The sequence below is a fragment of the Enhydra lutris genome, unplaced genomic scaffold (genome assembly GCF_002288905.1).
Source record: "Enhydra lutris kenyoni isolate GAN:26980312 unplaced genomic scaffold, ASM228890v2 scaffoldscaffold55, whole genome shotgun sequence".
Taxonomy (NCBI): domain Eukaryota; kingdom Metazoa; phylum Chordata; class Mammalia; order Carnivora; family Mustelidae; genus Enhydra; species Enhydra lutris.
Genome location: NW_019154139.1, coordinates 6217912 through 6234095, shown reverse-complemented (window position 1 = coordinate 6234095; position 16184 = coordinate 6217912). Strand labels below are relative to the sequence as shown.

The 16184-nt window shown below is 48.7% G+C and overlaps 1 protein-coding gene across 3 annotated transcripts in view; it reads right to left on the bottom strand.

Moving 5' to 3' along the window:
• LOC111157575 (alpha 1,4-galactosyltransferase (P blood group)) overlaps positions 1-15613 on the bottom strand; it is a 25477-nt gene extending 9864 nt beyond the window's left edge. For 2 of the 3 annotated variants that reach the window (XM_022519107.1, XM_022519109.1), the window contains exon 1: positions 15564-15607. The gene's annotated coding sequence lies outside the window, so the exon portion shown is untranslated. Of the gene's footprint in view, positions 1-15563 lie in introns of all 3 variants that reach the window. The other variant, XM_022519108.1, reaches the window with a different exon arrangement.
• Positions 15614-16184: the final 571 nt, after the last annotated feature.

Genomic DNA, 16184 nt, shown 5'->3' with positions numbered 1-16184 from the left:
AAAAAAAAGATTTTATTTATTTGACAGAGAGAGATCTGTCAAATAAATAAAAACAAAAATCTTAAAAAAAAGATTTTATTTATTTGACAGAGAGAGATCTGTCAAATAAATAAAAACAAAAATCTTTTAAAAAAAGATTTTATTTATTTGATTTTATTTGATATTTGATATTTGATATTTATTTGATATTATTTATTTATTTATCCCTAAAAAATATATATAAATAAATAAAAGTAGTCCCAGCTATGCGGGCAAACCAAAAAGCAGAAATACAAGAGCTGGAGAAGAAATGGTCAAAGTGACAGCAAGAAATGAGACAGTATGTGATGTGAGAACTAACAGACCTCAGAAACAAATTAGAAGGAAAATATAAGACTACTTCAAAAACGAAGACTCGACGGTAAGAAATACCCAGGAGAACAGATTCCAGACAAAGTACAGGAAGAGCTACGAAGATTAAAGTGAGAAAAAGTCACAAAATTCAGCAGAAATAATCAAAGAGATCAAAGAACCAAAACAAGATGAAACAGACTGCAGAGGAGATCCAACACATGTACAACCGACCTCCCGAAGGAGAAATAAACAGACAGATAGAATAAATTGCTGGAATTATAATTCAGGAAAACCTTCCAGAAATAGGGGAAGGCCTAATTTCACACACCCAACTGAAAGGGCACACCATGTGCTAGAGAACAGTGACCCAGAACAGTACATCCCAAGACACAGGACAGTAAAATCACTGGGCTTTAAAGGTACAAAGATAAATCTCTGGGGAGCTACATACAGAGCTCAAGGCACGGACAAAGGACAGAGAATCTGGCTGGCATCTGATTTCTCTGCAGCAGTATTTAAAGACAGAAGACCATGGAACAACACCTACAGGGTCCTCAGAGAAAGGAAGCTTGAGCCAAGATTAACCTAGAGCCACAGTGTTCTTTAAATATAAAGATTACAGGACACCCGGGTGGCTCAGTCAGCTAAGTGTCTGCCTTCAGCTCAGGTCTCTATCCCAGGGTGCTGGGATCGAGCCCTACATTGGGTTTGGGAAGTCTGCTTCTCCCTCTTAATCGGTCCCTCTGTCCCTCTCGTTCTCTCTCTCTCTCTCAAATGAATACATACAATCTTTTTTAAAAAATAAATACATGTAAAGATTATATGCCAAGAGTTTCAAAGTATAAGGACTTAGGCAAGATTGCTCCTCTGAGGAAAACCAAAGAATCAACTTCAGCCAACCAAGCTGGTGCTTGGAAGAACTGTAGTAAGAGGACTGAATGTATTTAACTGCGGCGCCCTCTCTCTCCCAAGAAAGGGGAGGAATAAAGAGGACAGATGGAATGAAAATGTTATCTACCCAGACAATATGGAAATGATACAACTACTCCAAACTTGGCAGGCAAGGGGGAAAGGAGGTTGAAAGTGGAATGCGCTTTGTGGTTACCTCATCTTTAATCTCGAGCAGTCAGAGCTAAAAAATCCAACAGTAAAAGTTTAAGCACATTTAAAGTACAAAGGCGGCAACAAGAGGATAACACTGCCGATTTTACCGCATCTAATAAGACGCATTGTTATGTGCCCACTTAAAAAAAAACCGAAAATGCTGCCCATTAAACAATGTCAGTCTGCTTTCTTATCATGCAGAATTTTGATCTTGAAAAAATGGTTTCGTCAGATTTTACAATCACCTGACCAAGGGGCACCTGGTTGGCTCAGTTGGAAGAGCATGTGACTCTCGATCATGGGGTTTTCCCACACAGGATCACCTCCTGTCCCCATCACGTGTGGGCCATGTGGCATTTCTCAAAAGTGCTTCACTGTTGTGTCCAGAATGTTCTCCCAAGCTGCTGGCACTTCTTCAGGTTTTCGTGGCAATGACAACTGTCATGAGCCTCACCTGACCAGGAACCGCTGGGAGCGTTAGAATGGGAAGAAGATACACCTCATCACTCAGTACAGTGTCAGCTGAAATGGTACAGTGACAAGGGCAAGGGAAGCAGAAAGAGGAAACAAGTTTATTGTTCCTAGAAGAGAAACAATGCTGTCTACAGAAAGAAGAAACTAAGTAGTATATAAAGGTATAAATATAAAGGTAGCCACTGTAACAAAAACACAAGCTTTCCCAGATATCAGGGGGACTTTTTTTTTTTTAAACACAGTGAAAGAGTAAAGAATATAGCCCTTCTACATGGATGAAGACATATCTGCATACGTACACACAATATGACATTGAAATGAGAAACCTGCGATATCAATATATGTCAACAGGCTTAACTCACTTATCTTTATGAAAAGAAAGATTTTTGATTGAGATCCCAAGCAAAAAATCCAACTCTATCCTGTATCTGAGAGATTGAGATATACATCAGAAGGATTCTGAACAGTTGAAAGTAAAAGAAAGAGCAAAGGTAGAAAGACAAATACGAACAAAAACAAAGCAGAGGCCATGATCTTGAAACGAGACTGAGAATTCAAGCCAACCATCACTAAATGAGCCCAAGAAGGGCCATATAGAATGTGAAGGTACAATTTACAATGTACCAAGTAACACTGCAGCGATTTCCAGGAATTAGAAAGTACAAAATGCTAGGATAAATAGATTGAAACACACGAATAAGAGATTTTAATCCCCTTCTCTTAGCCCAAGAAATAAGTAGATCAAATATAAATAAGAATTCAGAAGATGTAGATAAAATAATGAGTAAGTTTCTATACTACATCAAACTCTATCCTAGACTTTCTTTTTAAGAGCAACGAAGCATTCATAAAAATCGAAAACAAAATTGATAAACCTTGAGCTAGATTCATCAAGAAAAAAAGAGAAAGGACTCAAATAAATAAAATCAGAAATGAAGGAGGAGAAATAATTGACTGACACTCCCGAAATACAAAGGATTTTATGAGAATGCTATGGAAAATTATACACCAACAAATCGGACAACCTAGAAAAAGTGGACATATTCCTAGAAACATACAACCTTCCAAAACTGAATCAGGAAAAATAGAAAAATTGCAAAGACTGATTCCTAGTAATGAAACTGAATTAGTAAGCAAAAAGCTCCCCCAAAACAAAAGTCCAGGACCAGACAGCTTCACAGGCGAACTCTACCAAATATTTAAAGAAGAGTAAATACCTATATTTCTTCTTCTTTTTTTTTTAAGATTTAAAAAAATTTATTTACTTGAAAGAGAGAGTGTGAGCACAGAGGGAAAGAGAGAAGCAGACCCCTGATGAGCAGGGAGCCCAATGTAGGGCTCCATCCCAGGACTCCAGGGTCATGACCAGAGCCGAAGGTAGACGCCTAACTGACTGAGCCACCTAGGCAACCCAATACCTATCCTTCTAAAACTGTTCCAAAAAATAGAAGAAGGAAAGCTTCCAAATTCATTTTATGAGGCCAGCATTACCCTGATACCAAAACCAGATAAAGACACCACAACATGTGTGTGATGAACATAGATGCAATAATTCTCAGCAAAATATTAGCAAACTAAATCCAACAACATATTTTTAAGAATCAATGTGGGGGGGTGGGGTGAGGAAAAAAGTAATTCACCACCATCAAGTGGGATTTATTCCCCGGATGCAAGGGTGGCTCAATATTCACAAATCAATCAACATGATATATTAACAAGAGAAAGGATAAAAACCATATGATCATCTCAATAGATGTAGAAAAAGCATTTGACAAAGCACAACATCCATTCGTGATAAAAACTGTCAACAAAACAGATTTAGAGGGAATATACCTCAACATAATAAAATCCATTATGAAAAACCCACAGCTGACATCACACTCAATAGGGAAGAACTGACAGCTTTTCTTCTACAATCAGGAACAAGATAAGGATGTCCACTCTCACCACTTTCGTTCAACACAGCACTGGAAGTCCTAGCCAGAGCAATCAGACAAGGAAAAGAAAAGGCATCTGCATAGGTAAGAAATGAAGCAAAACTCTATTTGCAGATGAAATGATACTATATATAGAAAACCCTAAAGACTCCACCGAAAAACGACTCTAACTAATAAATCAATTCAGTAAAGTCACAGGATATACAGAAATTAATATACAGAAATCTGTTGTGTTTCTACACACTAATAATGTAGTAGCAGAAAGAGAAATTAAAACGATCTCGTTAACGACTACACCAAAAGGAATAAAATACCTAGGAGTAAACTTAACCAAGGAGGTGAAAGACTGGTACTCTGAAGACTATAAAATATTGATTTAAAAAAATGAAAGATGGGGGACGCCTGGGTGGCTCAGTTGGTTGGACGACTGCTTTCGGCTCAGGTCATGATCCCAGAGTCCGGGGATCGAGTCCCGCATGGGGCTCCCAGCTCCACGGGGAGTCTGCTTCTCCCTCTGACCTTCTCCTTGCTCATGCTCTTTCTCACTGCCTCTCTTTCAAATAAATAAATAAAATCTTAAAAAAAAAAATGAAAGAGGACACACACAAATGGAAGGAGAGTCCATGTTCATGGATTGGAAGAACCAATACTGTTAAAATGTCCACACTACTCAAAGCAATTTACAGATTTAATGCAATTCTTATCAAAATACCAATAGCATTTTTCACAGAAGTAGAACAGATATTACTAAAATGTGTATGGAACCACCAAGACCCTGAACACCCAAAGCAATCTTGGGAAAGAAGAACAAAGATGGCGGAATCACAATCCCAGATTTCAAGAAATACAACAAAGCTGTTGTCATCAAAATAGTATGGAAACTGGTGCAAAAACAGGCACACAAATCAGTGAACAGAACAGTCCAGAAACAAACCCATGCTTTCATGGTCAATTAATCTCCAACAAAGGAGGCAAGAATATGCAATGGGGAAAAGTCTGTCTCTTCAGGAAATCATGTTGGGAAACCTGGACAGCTACAAGCAAAAGAATGAAACTGGACCACTTTCTTACACCATCCACAAAAATAAACTCAAAGGGATTAAAGACCAAGCTGTGAGACATGGAACCATAAAATTTCTAGAAAAGAGCACAGACAGTCCTTTCTTTGACCTCAGCTGTAGAAACATATTTCTCGATATGTCTTCTCCCACAAAGGAAACAAAAGCAAAAATACCTATGTGATTCTGGAATTTGACAGGTTGATTCTGAAGTTCATGTGCCAAAATAAACAAGCGAAGACGTCTAGGAAAACTCTGACAGGGAGGGAAAAATGAGGAAGGACTGGAAGTTCTTTAGATATTAAAACATGCTGTGAAGTTTCCATACTTGAAACAAGGCAATCTTTAGAAAACACAAAAACCAGAACACAAAAACAATGCACTCTTAGCATCTGAACAAACAGGGCAAAGAAACAAAAGCTATCACAACCATGGTCAAGTCCCCGGATAGCCAACCATGGCAGGATTTCCAGTTAGTAAAGTAAACTAGGTCTTCTAAGGTGTTGGGAAACGGGAGTAGAGGCTGTGTTCACATCTCAGAACACGATCCAGGATCAAGTCCAAATGTAAAATAACAGACCCCATAAACATTTAGAACCAAAACAACATGGGCAAATTCCTTTACAACCTCAGAGTTGGGAAAGTTTTGTTAATTACGTACGAAATCCATCCAGAAGCCATAAAAGATGAATACATCTGACTCCTTGAAAAATCCCAATTGCTCCATGTCATCCCCCAAATTCCCATCAGTGGAGTCAAAATGGAAGTGACAACTTGGGGTAAGTTTTGTGCCCCTCGGATCCCAAAGTCCGATCTTTCCGAACCTCTAAAGAGCTCCCAGGAATCAAGGAGAAGACAACCAGGGACACAAAAGAAAAGGGGCCAAAGTCCGTACATACACACTTAAAACATGCCCCTTAATATGTAAGCAAGAGTGAGGCTCTTTCTTAAGTAAGAGAAAGGCAAATCAAAACACTTGATACAGCATCTCTCACCTGTCAGATGGGCAAAATCCAAAACTTGGACAACACATTCTTCTGGCCAGGCTGTGAGGGGACAGGCACCTCGCCCAAGGCTCGTAGGCTTGCCAAATGGTACAAACTCCAGAGGCCGAGGACAAGTAAACAACATCTCTCAAAATTACACAAATGCTTAGCCTCTCTCCGTATAACAGTGTGAATTTATCTGTAGATAAGCGCATTCCCAGAGGTCAGAGATTTTCAATCGCCAATGGCTGAAAACAACCCAAGGTCTTTTTTGAAGCGACTGATTAAATACACAAATATACACTAATTCCATGTAAATGTCAGCTTCCAGAGGGCAGGGAGGAAGGCTGTTTTTACTCATTGTTGCATTTCCTGTGGCCAGTACAGGCCCTCGGACATAGTAGGGGCCCAAAGTATAATTTCTGAACAAATAGTCAATGATCCCTAAACTGCCCACAAAGCCAAGATCAGACAGGGTAACTAACCTCGGTGAATGCCATTTGCAAACGGTGCGGATGCCTGTTCGAAAGTGTAACTGAGGGGCGCCTGGGTGGCTCAGTGGGTTAAAGTCTCTGCCTTCGGCTCAGGTTATGATCCCAGGGTCCTGGGATCGAGCCCCACATCGGGCTCTCTGCTCTGTGGGGAGCCTGCTTCCTCCTGTCTCTCTCTCTGCCTGCCTCTCTGCCTACTTGTGATCTCTGTCTGTCAAATAAATAAATAAAATCTTAAAAAAAGAAAGAAAGAAAGAAAGAAAGTGTAACTGACATGTCCTGCCTCACCATCTGAGGGTACAAAATAAGGTCACATACTTTTTTTTTAAAGATTTTATTTATTGGGTGCCTGGGTGGCTCAGTGGGTTAAGGCCTCCGCCTTCGGCTCGGGTCATGATCCCAGGGTCCTGGGATCGAGCCCCGCGTCGGGCTCTCTGCTCAGTGGGGAGCCTGCTTCCTCCTCTCTCTCTGCCTGTCTCTCTACCTACTTGTGATCTCTATCTGTCAAATGAATAAATAAAAAAAAAAAAAAAAAAAGATTTTATTTATTTATTTGGCAGACAGAGATGACAAGTAGGCAGAGAGGCAGGCAGAGAGAGAAGGAAGCAGGTTCCCGCTGAGCAGGAGAGCCAGATTCAGGCTTGGTCCCAGGACCCTGGGATCATGACCTGAGCCAAAGGCAGAGGCTTTAACCCACTGAGCCACCCAGGAACCCCAAGGTCACATACGGTCACATACTTTTTTGAATTTTCATATTTATTTATTTATTTGTTTGTTTATTTATTTAAGATTTTATTTATTTATTTGACAGACAGAGATCACAAGTAGGCAGAGAGGCAGGCAGAGAGAGAGGAGGAAGCAGGCTCCCCGCGGAGCAGAGAGCCCGATGCGGGGCTCGATCCCAGGACCCTGGGATCATGACCTGAGCCGAAGGCAGAGGCTTTAACCCACTGAGCCACTCAGGCGCCCCTGAATTTTCATATTTAAATACCTGAGTCTTTCCTGGTCCCAAGAGAGGAAAGGTGACTTTTACAAAGGGGCAGGACTAGTAAGCACAGGAGATAGGATTTGTACCCAGGATTATCCGGCGCTGACCTCTCGTCTTTCCCGGAGGCCATCCCTCCCTCCAGGGTCACTCCAGCTCTGCACTGGAGGGCGGACTGGGGATCAGGCTGCCTGGGGTTGGCTTCTCAGGAGCAGGGTGAAGTCATCCCCCACCCCCTCCCCCCCAGCTCTGTGCGCAGTCCAGGCAGCATAACCCACCATGAATCCTGACTCCCGCACATGTGACGTCTTGGCACGTGCACACACACACGCTTACTGGGACGTCTGCAGGGCCAGGATGGTTGGGAATGGATGAGCTTTCTGTGCTGGTCATCTCCTATGCCCAGCGGTCACAGAGGCACAAGGAGCAGGGGAAAACTCTTCATCAGATAAGATCACGCCTGGCAAATGAAATGCCCACGGAAAAGGCATTTGTAAATTCCAGCCCGAGTTAAGCGTCCTGAGCTCACTGTATTTGGAAGAAAGCTCCCGGGTTGCTTCACTTTTTCCTTTTTTTCACTGTATGAAAGATCACAAATAATTGGCAGCAAAAGAAGAGCGTCAACCCTGCCCCGCACAGCACGCGCCCAGACGCGCTGAGCGCACTGGGTCTGCTTAGGCTTAACCGCCTTCGCTAACGGTGCATTGCCTGAGCAAGGGACAGCTTTCTATCTTGTACACACTTGCTCTGTGATCTTGGAGGCTCACCACTCTCTTGCCAATTCTGAGCCTCAACTTCTTCATCTGTAAAATAAATTGCTGGGAAAGACAATCTCCAAGGACACTTCTAGAAAGACCTTCCAAAGCTGGTGTCTCCGGTACCAGTTCTGTTCGTTCCAGCAGAAGTGGCCCTCACTGACCTCTCTAGGCAGTGTGTTTCAGGGTCACCTGCCCCTTGGTGGCGGGCCAAGAGCACAGGCAGATAATAAGACCAAAAGGACGACAATTCACAGATAAGAGAGTTCGGGCTCAACCTGATTACAAAAGTCTTCTTGGAAAGAAACCCATCAAGCCCCTGGCATCACACACAGTCCCCTGATCCTTCATCCAACAAATGCCTGAACACCTATTATGGGCCATGCCCCACTCCACCATCTGGAAACAGACAGCAGTGAACAAAGCCAATTGTCTTTTGCTTCCTGGAGCTGAAATTCCAGTGGGAGAAAATTAACAAGTAAAGAAATACATCAGGTGGATGACATGTGCTATGTGGAAAAATGCAGCAGGGAGCGCGGACTGGGAGGCCTACCCTTCACACAGATGGGTGAAGATGGCCTCTCCGAAAAGCTGAAAAGCTGACATTTGTGCCAAGAGCTGAAGGAGGTGAGGGGACGAACCTTAGGGCTATCTGGGGGAAGTGTGTCCCTGGAGGGAAATTGGTGAGTGCAAAGGCCCTGGGGCATGGGTGCCTAAGGTGTTGGAATAGCAGAGTAAGTAAAATGGGAGGGAGAAGGCACCAAGAGAGCAAGTCAGAAAGATAACGAGACCAGGTCATAGGGGGCTTGAGGGCCACTGGAAGAATTTGTCTCTCTGATTGGGAGGGCTGCCGTTGGGAGCTTCTGAGGAGGAAAGGGCTATAGTGTGCCATATGTCTTAAACAGTTCTTCAGGATCTGGCTGCTTTTTGAGACTAAACCACAGAGAATGTGTGGCAACAAGAAAGCAGTTATGAAGTTCTTGCAACAGTCCAGAGGAAGGGGGGGTGGAGGAGAAATTCTTCCCCTGGTAAACAGCGGGAAAGCCCCTCTCGGAACACTTTTCTGACACGTCTCTCCTTCCCACGTCAGCCCCATGACCACAGCCCAGCTCAGGACTCTGTCCTCTGCTTCGGGACCCACCACCCCAGCCTCTTCCCTGGCTTCCTGCCTCTGCTCCAAGCAGTCTCCAGGCCTCACGGGCACTTCCCCTGCAGCCCCTGTACCGCCTCGCCATCCCCCCACCCCAGGCCCACCACCTCCGGACCAGCCAGGCTGACCTCTGCCAGATTGCTCAAGCCATCAGCCTCTGGGAATTCCAGATTTCTGCAATATGCTCTTTCCCTTCCCTTAAAACATCCCTCCATCCTCCCCGGCCCTGCAACCTCTCAACCATTATACGTTGGAAGAGCTGCCGCTTGCCAAGAAGGCACCACAGGTCAGGCATCCTGCCAAGCACTGATCACTCTCTTAGGTCATCATGCCTACCAGTATGGCCCCCTTTCACATGCCGGAAAATGAAGGTACAGAGAGGAGAGGCAACCTTCCCACCGCAGAAGGGCTAATAAGCCTGGGAGGCAGGATTTGCACCTAGGGATGTCTGCTCTGAGTCCTCTGACGGTCCTTCCTCCCTGAATCTCTCCTGACCTAGGTGAGTGGAGCACACCACCTCCAAGAAGCTGCCTGGATTTCAGCACACCTCCCACTGTGGGCCGTGGCCTGGGTCCCCACTGCACGTACTGGCACTCATGGCTACCTTCCAAACAAGTGGGCATGTGAGCAGCCCTGAACCCCAAATCCCAGGCCTAGTCCACAGCCTAGACCACGGGCAGACCCTCAGGGCCCTGCGTGAGTCACACCAGGAATGGCCAGGGTGCATTTGGCCGTGGAGGATACTGGGAGCTGAGAAACGTGGGCACTGAGCCACACATCGCCTACTCTCCTGAGGCTGTAAATGACAGTAACCGAGGGAAGGCACCATCAACGTGTGAGGACCGAGGTATGAAGGAAAACCATGCTGATACTCCAGGTGCCCTTGAACATGACGCTAATCATATGAAAGGAAAACCAACGCCATGGGTTTCCACCAGGCTCTGGGAATTCCACATTTCTGTAGCACATACTTCCCATTTCCCAAGACATCCCCCCATCCCATCTCAGCAGCCTCCTAACCAGAACAGGTACGAGGAGCTGCCATTTGCTACTGGGTCCACCAAAATCCTGTTCCCGCCTGCATGGGGGCAGGTGATGACCGTCGTGGCTTCATGCCTTCGCGTACTGTCCCCATCTGGCCTGTACGTCCAGTCAATACCCGTAGTCAATACCCCTGCTTTACCCCACCCTGAAGACGGTGTAAGGCCACTTAAGACCCGAGGCAAAAGCACGTGACAAAGATTCTTCTCCATCCCTTCTCCATGCTTCCATGTGGCGGGGGACCTGGCACTTGGCACTGTCGCAGACACGGAGCGGAGTTTACCCAGAGCCATGTGCACACAGAGGGAGGTCCTATCCAACGTACTCTTCTACACCTTGCTTTATTTTTCATTTAAAAACATGCAGGGCCCCTCTGTTTTAAAACTAGATAGAGGCACAACTGTACACATTTCTTAAAACTCATCAGGCTGTGTGCTTGCGGTGAAGCATAGACTGTACGGGGATAAGCCTGCTTGGAAGTGTACGCTACGCCCCCATGTCGGGTCCACAAACATAGCTCTGTACCCCAATCTTGCAGGGGTACAGAGTATCTCCCATGGCGTATCCGTCCTTCACTTTGCCTATTTCCTGTCCTGACTCCTAGAAACGTGGTTTCCATCTCTCTGCTTTTATGGACAACACGGTGGTGAATATCTCCGCACTCGGTCTTTGAGCACATCCTTAATTACTTCTCTAGGACTGGTTCCTAGAAATGAGCCTCCTGGGTCACAGGAAACATCATTTAAAGCTGTGTATACAGATCACTATCTTGTCTCCAGAAAGGTTTTGAAAACTCCACGATCTCTGGGCACCTGGGTGGCTCAGTGGGTTAAGCATGTGACTTTGGCTCAGGTCAAGGTCTCAGGGTCCTGGGATCAAGCCCCCACTTCTCCCTTTCCCTCTGCTCCTCCCCCTACCTCATGCACACACACACACACACACACACACACACACACACACACACACTCTTTCTCTAATAAGTAAGCTTAAAAAAAAAATTAAAATTCCATATTCTCTCCAGTGTCAGGACTCACTCACCTTCCCATGGGGAGTGGGGAGCTGCTTGAGCTGACATTTCTGAAAGGCTCCCCATCAGGCCTGGAGCTCCGTGGTTAATAGTAACAACAGTATACATTTCCTGAGGGCTTACTGTGCGCCAACACTGGTCAAAGCGGTTTTCCTGCAGTAACTCATTTAATGCTCCTGACAGCCCTGTGAGGCAGGTGCTCATGTTATCAACTACGGTTTAAGAGTTGAGGGAACCAAGGCACAGCTGGGATTCCAACGCCCCTTGCCAGGAGGAAGGAGTCTGCCTATGGCCCAGCCAAGTTCACCTGGGACTGCTCTGGTGCTGGAAGCTCAAACTCACCACCATAAAGGAAAAGTGCTTAACCCCGAGCCTCAGTTTCCTCATCTGTAAAATGGGTCGAATAGCACAGGATAGCAGAGCATTGTTTTTTGTTGTTGTTGTTGTTGTTTTTATTTTTATTTTTTTTAAAGATTTTTATTTATTTATTTGACAGATCACAAGTAGGCAGAGAGAGAGAGAGGAGGAAGCAGGCTTCCCACTGAGCAGAGAGCCCGATGCGGGGCTCGATCCCAGGACCCTGGGATCGTGACCGGAGCCGAAGGCAGAGGCTTTAACCCACTGAGCCACCCAGGTGCCCCTGTTGTTGTTTTTTAAGATTTTATTTATTTATTTTGAGAGAGGGCACAAGGGGGGAAAGGCAGGCAGAGGGAGAGGGAGAAGCAGACTAGACCCCCTTTCAGGGATCACGACCTGAGATGAGGGAAGGCAGACACTCAATGGACTGTGCCACCTCAGCGCCCCTACAGAGAGGATTAAATAACAAAGTGTCTGGCACCTGGTAAGGGCTCAATCCACGGCTGGCTGACCCCCCACCTCAGGAGGCTGCTTTGGAGACCCTGTAGGAAGGTACAAATGAAGACCTCAGACCACCGGATAATGGGCAGGGGCAGGGACCTTTCTCGGCTCTGTATCTTCATCTGGGACGAGGGATTCTGCTCTTTCAAATCAAGTCTGCTGGGGGAACGTGAAGACCACTTCTCCTGCTTCACTCTCAGGTTCCCCGTTGGCCAAGTCAGACTTTGCACAGGTCTGACTTCCAGAATGTGCAGTGTGTTCCCACCAGAGAGTGGGCACAGGGCATGGTGGGTGGGCACCAGGCAGAAGGGAAGGGCTCTTCCCGTCCTGTGGCCAACTCGGCTTCCACTGGAAGCTTCTGGAGCCACTGAGGTCTGTCCAGAGGGAAAGCAGAGACAGACAGGAGAGGAAGGGACTCTCACTCACTAAGATGGGCGCAGTTTCCTGATATCTACTAGAAATGGACGCGCCAAGAGGAGAGCGATTCTCAGGGGCACAGGGTTAATGCCTGGAGACCCAACTCTGGATGTATCCCCGCTACTCTGCAGCTGACTGAAAGTGCCCAACAAGGCACTTTCCCTCCCTGGTGAGTCTGTCCATTGGGGAGGGGGGCGGGGAGGTGGTAACACCTGCTACCTCCCAGGGAAGCAGGGAGGACCCCAGGGGATGAGGCTGGCAAACAGCACTGGGATCTGGGAGCCTGAGGACCAGAACCTTTTCTCTCCACTGAACTTTTCCACCTCCCTCTACATGAAGATCAAAGCCAATTCATAAGGTGTCAGCTTGGCCATTTTCCCTTTTGCTTAGAAGTTCCCTCGACCAATGCCGGACACCCCCAGCTCCCGCATCTTCTGGGACCTCAATCCAGGAGACGAGCCTCTCCGCCGGGACTCAGCCACGCCGACTTCTGGCTTCTTCCCATCAGCTCATAAATGCAGCCAAGTCTCCTTGATCGAAAGGCACCCACACAGATGAAGTAAAGTAGAAATAAAAAAATGTGCTCTTCCAAAACACACACCAGCAGCAGGAGAAAAAAAAAAAAAAAAAAAAAAAAGCCAAATGATAATCTAGGAGGTCTTTGCCACCAAGAGACCAGACAAAGGGCAATTACCTCGCTGATGAGCTCAAACAAATGAATCAGAAACTCAGATATTGTCATTTCACAAGGTGCGTATATGTCAGATCACACTGTCCACCTTCAGCCTACCTGGTGCTGCTTGTCAGTTACAGCTCCATGAAAAGGGGTGGGGGAGGGGTGGGGGGAACCACACAAAGATCCTAGACGCTCATACTCTTTGACTCCGTAATTTCATTTCTAGTAAATAACAAGAAATGCACGCTCACAGCCTGAGGAAGCGTGAAATGGTACAGGCCCTCTGGAGAGCCAGCTGACTCCAGGTAGGGCCCTTCTAGAGGCTCAAATGCAGTGACGACTAGGGGATGCTCTTTCCAGGAAAAATCGGGCAATGGACATGTGCACAAGTTCAAGGTAACGTTATCCCAAAGCGCCTAAATTTCAAACGCGACCCATTAACTAACACAATGTAACCCAAGTAAACAGTGAAAAAAGGTTTGAGAGAGGCGAGGAATTTGAAAAAATTTCTATAGACAAGATATATTCAAATATGTTAAAAAGTATTTTTAGAAAAGTTTGGCAAACGTGGTGAATTTCACAACAGGATTCTCCAGGGGTGCAAACAGGGTATCTTCCCCTTACTTCCTACAGGTAATTCATTCAAGTTCCATTTAGGGAGCACTAACTATGCACTGGGCTGGGCACTGGGGTTTCAGGTACGGTTCCTTTCATCCAGAAGTTTCCAGTTTGGAGAGGAGTGGAACAATGAAAACATAGGGCATTTAGCAGGATTTGTGAGCTCACCTAGGAGGTCCAACGGGTGGGAGGAAGTGCATTCCAGAGGGAAAGCGGTGCGGGTGCAGAGCTCGGTGACTAGGTGGCTGGTGGAGCCCTATACTCCACCTGCCTCGAGGGAGAGCCGGGAGGGGCGGCAGCCGGTGGGGAGGGCGGAGGTGGGGGAGGAAAGAGCTGTTTCCACATTTCAAGTTCCCTTTCTCCTGTGCCAGTCCTGTCCCAAATGTCCCCGGCAGCCCCCTCCTTACTCTGCCTCCTATCCCAGTTGGGACCTTTAACCTAGACAGCTAGAAGGGCTTCCATCGGTATAAGGAAAGGAGACATATTTCAGAATTTCTATTTGGGAGTCTGTCCTCTAATACCGTGCTGTCCTAGCAGACAGGTGCCCCAGGCACTAGGAACAAGTTTGGGAGGAAGAGGAACAGGATTCCATCTTGCCTCTCCCTTTCTTTTTATTTGCGCTGCCTGGGGAGTCCCGCCTAGGGGACTCCTTCTGAGTAGGAGCACCCAGCGAAGACCTAGGTATGGAGGGTAGAGTCCTGGCCAGCCTGGGTCCTGCTTCTGCCAACCCCCCGCCAGCGAGGAGCAGGCAATCACTCAGCACCTCCGGGGCACGGGAGGCGGAAAGGGTGTCCTCCTGAGGGAAGGGTGGATGCGGGGGTGGGTTGGGGGGCGGCTGGCTTTTAACCCTCTCAGAGCCAGAGGCTCAGCTGAGTCTGTCCAGGCGGTGGGAACTTCTATTGCAGGGCGTCAGATGAGGAAACGGAGGCAAGCTCCCCCGCCCCCCAGCAGCGAAGGGCAGTGGACGCAGAGACTCCTGCGGGAGCCTCTCCCAAGCCGTCCCCACTCCCACTCCGGGGTTCCCATCTGGACCAGAGGGAGGGAGCGAAGCGAGCCGGAAGGAGGGGTAGTTGGCGGGTCGGGATCCCAGAGAAGGGGTGCTCCGACCCGGGCCCTTCCCTCCACCTGCAGGGCCCTGCCCACGCCCCGGCACTTCCGAAGCCTCGGCATCCCCTCCTGGCCCGGGGCCGACGCCTCCCGCCCCCCTCCAGCCGGCCGCTCCCCGGCGCTCTCCCAGCCGCACCCCCTCCGGGGCCAGGCCTCCCGAGACGATTCCGCGCCCCGGAGCGAGCCGCGCGCCTCCCCACCCGGCTTGGCCCCCGCCCTCCCGTCCCCGCGGCCCCTCTCCGCCCGCGCGGGACCCGGGCCCGGGCGGGGCCGCTCCTCCCCTCGCGGGCCGGGCTCCGGGTCCCGCCGCCGCCGCGCTCAACTTCGGGGCGCAGTTGGCCGGGGACCGCCGCGCCCAGTCGGCGCGCACGCAGATGTCCCTCCGGAACAGGTGGCCCGGGCGGCGGCCGAGCCCTCCTCGCCGCCTCCGCAGCCCACTCTCGCCCCCGCCTTCTCGCGGCGCCCCTTCCCACCCGCGCCCCGGGCGTCCCCAGGGCCGCACCCCGGAGCCCCCGCCCGCCGCCCCCTGCGCGCGGTCCCCGGTACCTCCGGCTCCCGCGGCGGCAGCGGCGGACGAGCTGGCCCCGCGGGCCGGCGGGCGGCGAGGCGGCGGGAGGAGGCAGTGCCCGGAGTCCGGCGGCGAGAGCGCCGCCCCTCCGGCCCGGGCGTGGTCAGCGCCGCCCCGCCCGCCCGCCCCGCTGGGTCCCCGCGGCTCCCCGCGCCGGGGCTGGACCACCGTCCACAGGTAAGGAGCGCTCCCCGGGCCTCCCTGTCGCCGACTGTGCGGGCTTAGAGTCTGATTTCCCCATTTAACAGATGAGAAAACTGAGGCTCGGCCGCTTAAGTCACTTGAAGGTCATGCGGCTGAGAAGGGTCAGTTGTCAGTGTTGGGACCCGGGCCTGATGTCACCGCCTAGAATATATTCATGAACGTCCCCATCCCACGCCCCAACTGTGACTGGTGCTAAACGCTTGGCCCGCATGGCTGTGTTTTACTGAATTTCACTGATGTGCTTGAACCGGCACAACTTCCGAGGGTCCTTGCTGCTGCTGCGTCCTGGCCCCGCCCACTCTCCTCCGGGTCCCCTGGGGGCTGGCTGTGTTGTCCTCCCGCCTCCGGGCTCCCCCAACCCCTCAGCCAATCCCTGGTGCCCAGGCCACCTTGGA